This window comes from Phaenicophaeus curvirostris, chromosome 6 (genome assembly GCF_032191515.1).
Source record: "Phaenicophaeus curvirostris isolate KB17595 chromosome 6, BPBGC_Pcur_1.0, whole genome shotgun sequence".
Classification (NCBI taxonomy): Eukaryota; Metazoa; Chordata; class Aves; order Cuculiformes; family Cuculidae; genus Phaenicophaeus; species Phaenicophaeus curvirostris.
Window position 1 is genome coordinate 6,764,374 of NC_091397.1, and position 10,551 is coordinate 6,774,924.

Here is a 10,551-nt window from a genome sequence, read left to right on the forward strand (position 1 = left end):
ATCAAAGTTAAAAGCTTTTGGATGGATAAAATGGTTGCAAAGATTATTACTTCTTAACATATAAATTACTCAAATTGCTCCCATCTGTCTGCCTCCACAGCCATATGAAAGAGAAGACCAAAGGCTTAGCTCCCAATACATTAAATCTTAATAAATCCACCCATGTTTTAAGTTGTATTACACGAAGCACTCTTCCTGGAAAAAACTGCCTGCAAACCAGCAGCAAAGGCTTTAAAACATGTTTGTTATGGAATCAGAAAAAGAAGGGATCAAACTGCAGTAGCTCAGCAGTGAAGGATTGCTGGAAAAGCAGAAACTAAAAATGTAATAACAGGAAGATGAAGAGAGAAGGAAACAGCTTACTGAAGGGAATGGTCTTGCTTGGGAAAGGCAGCAGTGTTTATTGTCCCACTCTCTATCAGCTGAGGAATTCAATGCAGGCTTCTGGGGCAAAAAGAAACAGGAAAGGAAGTAAAAAGGAGTTTAGGATCATTTTAACAGTTTGAGGCCAAATTCACAGCAGACCTGTATCTGGGGATTTCACCTCTATTTATAAGATTCACTGATGTTTTCCCATTAAATGATGGCTGGGAGGCCGATGAGCACGATGTTTCTCCTGTGCTGGTCTACATCCTTGCTCTGCATCGACCACCCTGCCAGCACACAAGATCCCTCCAGCAGCACTTAGCAAATGTCCAAACCACCCTCCACTTTCACAGGTCCTGACCCATTTTGAAGAGATGTATGCATGATTTCACACACTTACACTGCCCAGAGAGCTTTTCTGGAAGGAACAGAGTAACATTTTGGAGAGGTTTTAGCACCCAGGGAGAGCTACAAATCACCCACCATCAGTAGGCGGCATCTGGCCAAGTGCAGCAACAGCTTACACAGTTCACCAACATCTGTTTAGGAGAGACCCGGAGTGTCTTGACATGAAATTTGTACAGGGATGTGGATAAGTTGGGGCCATGTTTCAGCATCTGATTGTGGATGATGATAGGCTGAGTATCTTCAATGGCCTCAAATGTTGAGAAAACTTTTGCATTTCACTTCAGGGTACTCAAGGCAAGATACTTGGGCCATATTTCGTTGCATGGCTGCAACGCATTAGGTCCCTGGTCCCTGCAAGGTCAACTTTTACAGAGCACAGCAAACAATGTAACAGTCCCACGGTGATGCCTGCCCTGAATGTAGCTCTTGCAGCAACCCATTTTTGCCTTGGCAAAGTCAAGCCCAACACTAAGTAGAGATACATACGTTATGGACAATTTGCAGTCTCTGGTGTCATGGTGGCACATCACCAAGACACAAAGACATTTTACTTAAGTTCTTTTTGTAGGGATTTATTTTATTGACCCGAGCAATAGACACTGGCACAGATAAAAAAAGGTTCTGCTGGCTTGTTTAGCATAATCTAGAGTTAAAACACAGAGGCAGTATTTCCTACTTCGTCTCACTGCTTCAGATCTTACCTGACATCCTGTATGAGACATATGTGCTACACGCTGGTGTAACAAATCTGTCAGCGGTATGAACGTGCAGGGACAAATCCACCCCTGTCACAACAGCAACAGTATTAACCCAGGGGACTGGTTTTGGCCCATTAGAGTCAAATGGGATTCAGAGCAAGTAGGTCCCTGTATGCATCTTGGAAGACAAATGAATGACTAAAATAGCATTAGTGGAAGCAGAAGTGCCTATTCAGTATGCTGAGATACACCGGTTCAACCGTGGCTGTGGCAGTCACACTGTGTTTGGATTCAAATTACTACCAATCAGTTATGCCCTATACAAATCCATCCCTTAGTTCAGAAAAAAAATTAAAAAAAAAAATCCTTCTTAAAACCTATCTTGTGTTATGCCTTCAGGGCAAATTTGCTTTTATGAGCATGAATAATTCATGCATGTTCATTTATTATTAATTAATATTCCATGAACATGCATGGTTTATTCACTCAAACAAAGCACTGCACCCCTTCCGCTCCCCCTGCAGCCCGGCATGAGCTGCTCACCACAGGCTGGCTGACCAAGGCATTAGATCATTATCATTTATCACCTCTTTTTCCCCAGAATCTACTGTGAATGTTTTGAACCTTCTTGCTGGTCACTGGCTTTTTCCATTTCCAGGGCTGGAATAGGGCAATTCAACTCAACTGAGTTTAAATATTTGGGAGAAGTTGAAAATATGATTGCAAGAGAGAGACAAGAAGTGTTTGACTTTTTTGGTGGGCTGTACAAGACTGCACCCATTTCCATTTTGGAGAAGCAATGCCAGGCACCCTGCAAAACGCTGATATCCTCAGGTCATCACATGGAACACTGGTCACAAGGGTGTTGGAGGGACTCATTTCCCACTCAGTGCTATACGACCAGAACCCACAGCAGAATTTCCCACACAGAAATATCTCCTGTCAGAGAGACTTCCTTGCTTATGGCAGAGCCCATGCCAACTATATTTCCCTGTTGTGCAGGCAGTTTGCTGAGAGCACACAGGGATTCCCCAGCAAAGTCAAGAAACTAATGAAAGTCTCTTCCATCCCAATATAGACCCTCATGTTCATAGACTCCATGCGATGGATTTTTTTTCAGCATCAAAGATCCCACACTTGCTCGATTTGCTCCCAGTCCTGGATCTGCCCCCAACACATGAGCAAAGCCTCCAGAGCCAGCACAAATCATGATCCATTGATGTTTGTAGGCAGCTCCAGAGGAACCCCATCTAGCTCCTTCAAGCGAGGTCAGACCTGCCACTCATATCTTTCTGCAACCATCACCACCTAAAGACTAGCAAATCTCCACATTTTCATGGGGCAGACAGAATAGGACTACAAATTGCTCTGTAAAAATATCACCCACAACACAGTCCTCATCATTGTCTCCACACAGGCCCAGGAGGACATCAGGTGCAAGCAGACTCACTTGGGTCAAATCACCTTGATATTCTTTGTCCTCCCATATGGGGTCCACAAAATCCCATGCAAAGGGATGTTTAGGTTTTGAATCTTCACCTGGTGGGAGCAACCCTGTCACAAGGCAGTCCTAGGTGCTCCATTCATGTCCCAGGTCTCAAAACAACTCCCTCACTTACACCCTCTGTGTTACAGCCATGAGGATGCGGAACCAAGAGCTGGATTTTCTTTACGTGGGCTAAAACATTGCCATCTCTTTATATGGCCATATGTGAGTCCTGATTTCAAGTACAGGAATGCTAAGAGGAGACAGTAGAAAACTCCCTGTGTGTTAGACACTGGATCAGCTTCAAATCGGGAGTTAGCTGAAGAAACAGAGGGCACAATTTTGGCATTTACTAATGTTTAAATACAGAGCAGAGTGAGGGGTAGAAGACAGCATCACTTACAGGAGGTGTTCATACGGTGCTCAGTGCAACAGGGTACCAGCCAGAACGACAGCAGGTCCCTTGATATTCTGAAGTGGCACATGGAGGAAGAGAAAAATTAAAAGCAATCTATTCCATTTTGAATACTGCTGGATCCAAATCACAGGTCTAAAGCCAGACAGCATCATCTCTGAGAGCCTGGAGAGGGGGGTGGAGATCAGGCATGAAATGCACCATTGCCTTTGTTTCCCTGTTATGGTTTGAACCAAAAGACTGGTTCCAAATTCCCCCAACTGTGACATGTTTCAGAAGTGCCTGATTCCAGTAAATACTCTCCTATTCCCTCAAATTGTTTTACAAATAGAGATAAGTTCAGAAACACTTCGAGAGTTACAGACAATTTAACACGCAGGGACTGCTCTGGGAAAACTTAAAAGTGTCATAATTCATCCTCCCCTTTCCCTGTTCCAGAAATGAAAGATTAAACCTAGGAAGATTTATTAAACTGACATTTTAATAGAATTTTTAGACTTGCCCTGTTAATAGTTTAAATGTAATTGAATTCCAAGAAAGGGAGGAATATGGGATAGAGCTGGTGTCCCCCAACAATAAGAATTTTTTAAACACTGGGGCATATCACTAATACATAATTCAGTCTTATTTGCATGGCCCTTAGAACTGGGAGTAACGAAAACACAAATCTAATTAACAGAGTGAAAGAAATGCCTCCACCAGCAAACTTCATCGCAAGCTCTGCTACCATACACCCACCCTACCCAAGTTACAAACATGAAACAGATGGCAAGGAGGAGAAAAAAAATAAAAGACATCACACGTCAGCCCTCGGAGAGGAAGAGGGGGAAGAAAAGAGAGAGAAAGCAGAAGGGACAGGATGGATAACTATGCTACTTGACGATGCAGCAATTAACTTGCTGAGGGTGGAATAATTCTTGCAGCGCCTCTCTGGCTGGAGCACTCTCTCAACTTAGCTAAGGAGTAGATGTATTGAGTGCAGTGAAGAGTAAACCAGTTTTCATAAATCCCAGCAGGAGTCTGTTTCACTCTATGAGATTCGCGTGAAAAATTGAAAATTCAGGGTTTTCCAAATGCATAAGTAATCAGAAGCCTGAGCTCCGTGGGTCCCCAGAGGTAACTGATCACATCGCAAAGTAGGGTTTCACAATCACACTGAGCTTCTCCACTGCATTCTTAAAGGTAAGACATTAATTCCTGATCAATACAAGGAACAGCAGGCTATCCCCTACCCCCACTCCCAGAATTGTCTTACATTATTAACTGAGCCTTGGCTTTGTCCTAGAATTACTTCAAATCACAACATGGGGCTGTATGACCGAGTCCTTGTGGATCCAGAGCAGAGGGCGTGAGAAAGGTCCTCCCCAACACCTTCTTCCCCCATACAGAGATAAATCCACCCTGTCCTAGTTCTGACTGGCATTTATATTTTTTTATAGCCCCCTTTTATTTTTTTACCCCACGTCATCAAAGCTGCTAAAAAGCTTCTGGGCTGGGTATGGTCCTCCCTCCCTGGTCAGGAACAAAACCTGCAGGAGGTTCACCCAGGTAACTGGTGGCTTTTGACTTCCTTACTCAGGAGGTATTTCTCTCCCTGGATAGTTGAAGGCAAAGGTGGCTTGTTGAGCTTGGCACAGCCCAGGGTGTCATCTGGTTAAACAGAGACAGCAATGAAGACTTCTAGAGCTCAGCCATTCACCACAGTCCTCCTTCTCATCAGCATTAAAACTGCCATGGAACTGAGAGCACAATGCCTCCTATTCTAAATGAAATGGCTAAGTTGAATCAGATGAGTCACCCCAAAAGAGGTCCATATTTCTGTCCATTGCCGATACATTTGGACCAAATATTGGGAAGCTTTCTAATTCAGTCCCCAGGGTACAAAAACACACAGGCATGTGCATCCATATACACATATTTCATCGTTTGCATTTTTCAAAAACTAACACCAGAATGTGAAGTTTCTCCATGTCTAGCTGGCCTATGTAGAAACAAGTCATTCCAAATTAGTCTTCACATTTGTGTATCCTTCCCTTAACAATGTGCCACACTAAACTTATTTTTTGCTGAGTTCCTCTGTGTCATTACCATTACAAATTTCATCGATGTCAAGGCAAGCCCCTTGAGATCTGAAAACAAACTCAGTGTGTTCCAAGTATCCAGTTTTCCACAACCATTTAAAAAAACCCCAAAAAACAGCTACTCGGCAGCCTTTACAGAATGAAAATTTTGTGGTCTTCCCCATGCTTGTGCATTGCTTTGTATTCGTAGGTGATGGCTGCTCCTATGTGAAGACCTGCTGCATTTTGACATGGTGCAGTTCAGTGGCAGGAGGGATGCAAGCTGGTTGGTTGATCAGATTTAGGATTGATTTTTTCATTCTTGGTCATGCTGTTTCCTCCCCCGCTTCTCTTTCCCTCATGGTAAGACTCATGCAGCTTTGAAGGCTTCAGCTGCTAACTGGAGGAGATTCCTGGACTTCAAGCTGCATTTGGGGGAGTTTTTGCAAGTCTTCACCGTTAGGAAGGTCTGGGTTCATTAGCATGCACTCGTGGTCTCATATTTTTTACTGCCTCTCTTCAGGGCTCATTTATTCCACTGAAATCAAACACAAGAATTCCCCCAAGGCATCCTTGTCAGATATGAAGCAACTGGGCTACACGACACACTATTTCTAGGTACTGCAGCAGGTACAGAAAGGCTTACAATGGTTTTCGGTGTCATATCAATTCATTATCAAAGGGAAATTGATGAATATCCACTTTTGCAGAGTTAGTCTCCTGATGGTTAATGGGCATGAATAAAACGTTATGCAAATTAGTGGCTGAGAAGGGAATTCTGAAACTGAACTTGAATATGAAATAGGTCATTAATACAACACATTTTTAACATCTGTTGATTGTTTCTAGTGTTACTTTCATGGCAACAATACATATGTTAAGATTCAGTGAGAAGAACTTAAGATGAGCCCCCATACTCCTGTGTGCACCCCCCTGAACCCCCCGCCAAACTCTGTGAGAAAGCAGGACTGATCCTAGAAAACCAAACTCCCCATGAAGAAACACAATTTATAGTCTAGATTGCTATTTGTTTACCTGTTCAGGACACCTCAGTATTGTGTGTGCTTAGCTGGCTGTGCAGAGTTTCTTATAAAATATGAATACTTCTTCCAGATACAGACAGCACTTAACTTGCGTTTACTGTATGAACAGTTATAGGTTTCTATTATTATTTATAAGCCTACAGTGTGAGAAGCTTTTCTCTAATGCTCAAGATGTGGCAGCTTCTCTCCTGCCAAGGACAGAAAGACAAGAGGACATAGAAAGAAGGCAGCAAACAACAAATAAGACACACACAGATAAGACACATGCAGACAAGTCAAACCAGATTCTCTGTAAGCTCTATAGACCATCTAGGTTTTTAAAAACAATTAAAACTGAAATGGATTTGGACTTTGTGGGCTTGGTAGTGTAAGGTACAGTTTGTGTCTTATGTTGTTGGTACAATCCAGTCTGTCTGGGTTCCTGCACACAAGGTTGTTTTGGGTTTTTTTTCCAGGTTGCAAAATGAGTGATGAAAGCCAGCAGGTAAAACAGGAAAAACTCAGTTTCTTTGAAGATAATCGATGGTGCTCATAGCTGCCCCAAAGGGTCTCCGACACATCACAGGAGAGGAGAGTTAATATTTGGAGGGAGTGTGTCAATGGTCTTTAAAAATGAAAAATGAATACAGCAACAAAAAAAAAAAACAAAACAAAACAACCCCAACCCAGAGTGTCAGAATAACTGAAATGCTCCTTTGTGGGAAACATGCATTGGGATATACAGACGTACTCACATTCTTCACCTCCCCTGCAGCAGTATCAAGACCTCCCAGGAGGGCTACATCTGGCTAGGAAATGGTGATCGTTACAGGGCATTTTTACATCTGATTCTGCAAAGGAGCAACCTTATATTCTTGCAGCCATTCAAAAGGGAGAGGGAAGGAAGACAAAAGGAAGGAAATCTCTTTCCTATTTTCTCCCTACCCAATGGTTATTGAACTATCCATAAGAAGTGGAAGAGGTCCAAGAGGAGAAATACAACCCACCTGCAACAGCCAATAAGCTGTTAGCAGGATGATACACGTAGGACACAGCACAGTGGGTTTCAAGCCATGGTAGTGACACAAGGTTCAGCTTCTCCCTTCTGGGGTGACCACCAAACTCATCCCATCTTCAGGTACTTTAGAAAAGGATATTTCTCTCTGGGAAGAAATTCTGCACTTCCAACATAAAGTTTCATCTTCCATGAACTACTTTCTACTATCCTGTCAGAGAGTTCTACCCATGTTCTACATAGAACAGTAGTAGCAGCCCCCATTCAAATGGGATCCATCCTCAGAAGAGGCAGAGGGGAAAAAGTGGCTGTCATTGCTTTAGATACAGCACTTACTCACAGCACTGTTTACAAAAGGAAAAGCAAGCCAAGCCTCTTGCCAACAGATGATAAAAGCTGGTACAAGTGGTCCATCCAAGACATAATCTTTATGAGCAATATGGGGAGAGCAATTTGGGGAGACCTTATAGCAGCAATCCAGTACTTAAAGAGGGCCTACAGGAGAGATGGGGAGAGGCTCTTTATCAGGGACTGTAGTGATAGCAACAGGGCCAATAGTTTTAAGCTGCAGGAGGGGAGATTTAGATCAGATATTAGGAAGAATTTTTTTAGTATGAGGGTGGTGAGGCACTGGAACAGGTTGCCTAGAGAAGTTGTGGATGCCCAACCCCTGGAGGTGTTCAGTACCAAGCTGGATGGGGCTTTGAGCAACCTGATCTAGTGGAAGGTGTCCCTGCCCATGGCTGGGGGATTGGAAATGAATGATCTTTGAGGTCGCTTTCAACCCAAACCATTCTGTGAGTCTATGATTAATACAAGGAAAGCAAAATGCAATGATTACTTATAATTGAGGCACATAACCTGGTTGAACATGATTAGGCCAGCACTGCAAGAGAATACTAGGACATGCTTCTTCAGCAACAAAGACATGAAGCAGCAAGATGATAGGAGTACTGTCTAAAATTTAAGGGAGGAGAAAGGAAAGATACATTTTTACATTTTTATTTGAAGGGTTCTGCCCATCCCAGCCAGGCTCTATGTAGTGTCTACACCTGCTTCTCAGGTATGGAACTTCAATCAGTGCCTGATGTAGGAGCTTTGACTTAATAGATTGGTGCCCCAGGTGTTGCAACATGCCAAAGCCTGCTATCTCACAAGGGTCACAAAACACACCCTTTACCAGGGGGCAGAAAAACAACAATGCAAGTACCAAGCTTTTAGAATTCTCCAAATAGAGAAGGACTCAGGTTGTAGAGATCCAAATCAAAATCCAGGGTAGTAATTTCGAAGTCCTCATTGCAGAACAGAGCCACCTCTGTAAACAAGGAGCAAGAAAGGACAGTAACAGAGTTTATCCACCCAATGTCCATTGAAACCCTCTGGACTGAAAGTCCAAGTTGGTATAAGGTATGACAAGTCACAGTGGGGTAATGTAACCAGGAAGTTATGCAGCTGAAAAGCAGCCATGGGTTTGGAGGTCCCTCAACACCAGGCTACCAAGATGAAGAGACACCTAATTTCTTGAATAAGGACCCACAGCTGAGTTTAAATGACCCTTACCAGGCTCATATACCTCTCATTCATCACCTGCTCAGAAGCGCTGGCAGCTACCTCAACAACTTCACCTCCAGTTTGCAAACCATTGTGGTGGGCTACTATATTTAGTAATACACCACAATTAACCACCTCTGATTAGTTCAACTAATCACTGGGTGCTAGCAATTACTCACTGACAGGCCTCCTCAGAGTCTTTAACATGTTATCCCACAGGATCAAACAGGTGAAGGCTAAAATAAGAAAGCAAAACAACTAAACAAGTGGGAAATAGGGGAAAGAATTAAGAAATCCCTGAACAGACTCAGGTCCTCTGAGACCCAGAGTAGCAAACAGCCCAACTAATTAGCATGCCTGTTTCTTTGCCAGCATGCATGGAAATTTTCCCTCCAGCCCTTTTTCTTGTAGAGTGCATGATCTGGAATTCCTCCACAATACAAACAGAAGACAAGATGCATCTGCACATTTCATTTCAACACTGCAACGGCTGTTCCAAACACTAAAACATCTGAGCAATTTCATTTATGGGTGGATTTTGGATCCTACGTTTTCAAGTGGAGGGACTCTCTTTGCAGCTGACTGAAGACCTCTGACAATAGGAGGGATTAGGGAAGAACGGACATGCTGACAAAAGGATAGCCTTAACTGATGGGGAACACACTTCTTTTATGGACCGGACCACACGTTACAATCGTGACTATATGATTTCTGTTTCAGATGCTGCCCACAGAACTGAATAGAAATAAATTGTTAAAGACAGTCATAGAAGTGATCTTGATCTGTATTAAATTCTGCAGGATACAGAAGGAAAAAAATCATATAATTTTATCTGGTGCTTAGAGAACATTCTTTCTTTCATTGCCATTGAATTTTATAGAATTTCCCTGAACAGGAGAGCATCACAATAGTATCTTTGTTGCCACATGTGTCTTTTTTGCATCTGTGGTGGCTTCTTGGATGGATGGTAAGGTCAGCTGAGGTGCCAGCACCATCTTTATTGCTGCCTTAAGTCAATCTTGTTTGAACATACTGGCACATGGTAGTCATGGACGTGATGATTTCCTCCTTGTGATGCAGTTGTTTGCTTTCTCTAGCTGTGTGCTCACTTGGTTAAGAGCAGGTCTGGGTATAGGCAGAGCATGAAAGTTTCTGAAGAGTGAAACAGTTTCTCATTCTCTTTTTTTCTGTTTCTTCTCCATCCTGGTTACCCATTTTGCTGCATGCTTCACCCCTATGTCTGTAGCACTTGGAAGATGTCTGCTTCCACACATCCTACTCCACAGCTTTTCATCTTGAATAATGCTGATCTGACTAGTTTTGAGGGAGGATTTCAGGAAGCCCGTAAAATACTTGAGTTGGCTTCCAGGTGGCTTTTTAACCAGAAGCCAGGTAGCCACAAACACCACGGCCACAGACCTTGAAGCATCTTAGCATCTCATAACCAGCCTTCAAGCATAGCTGAGACCTTTCCAGGAAAACTAATCCTTGGGAAGCGGCTGGAGAACAGATATCAAGGAGCTTGACTTA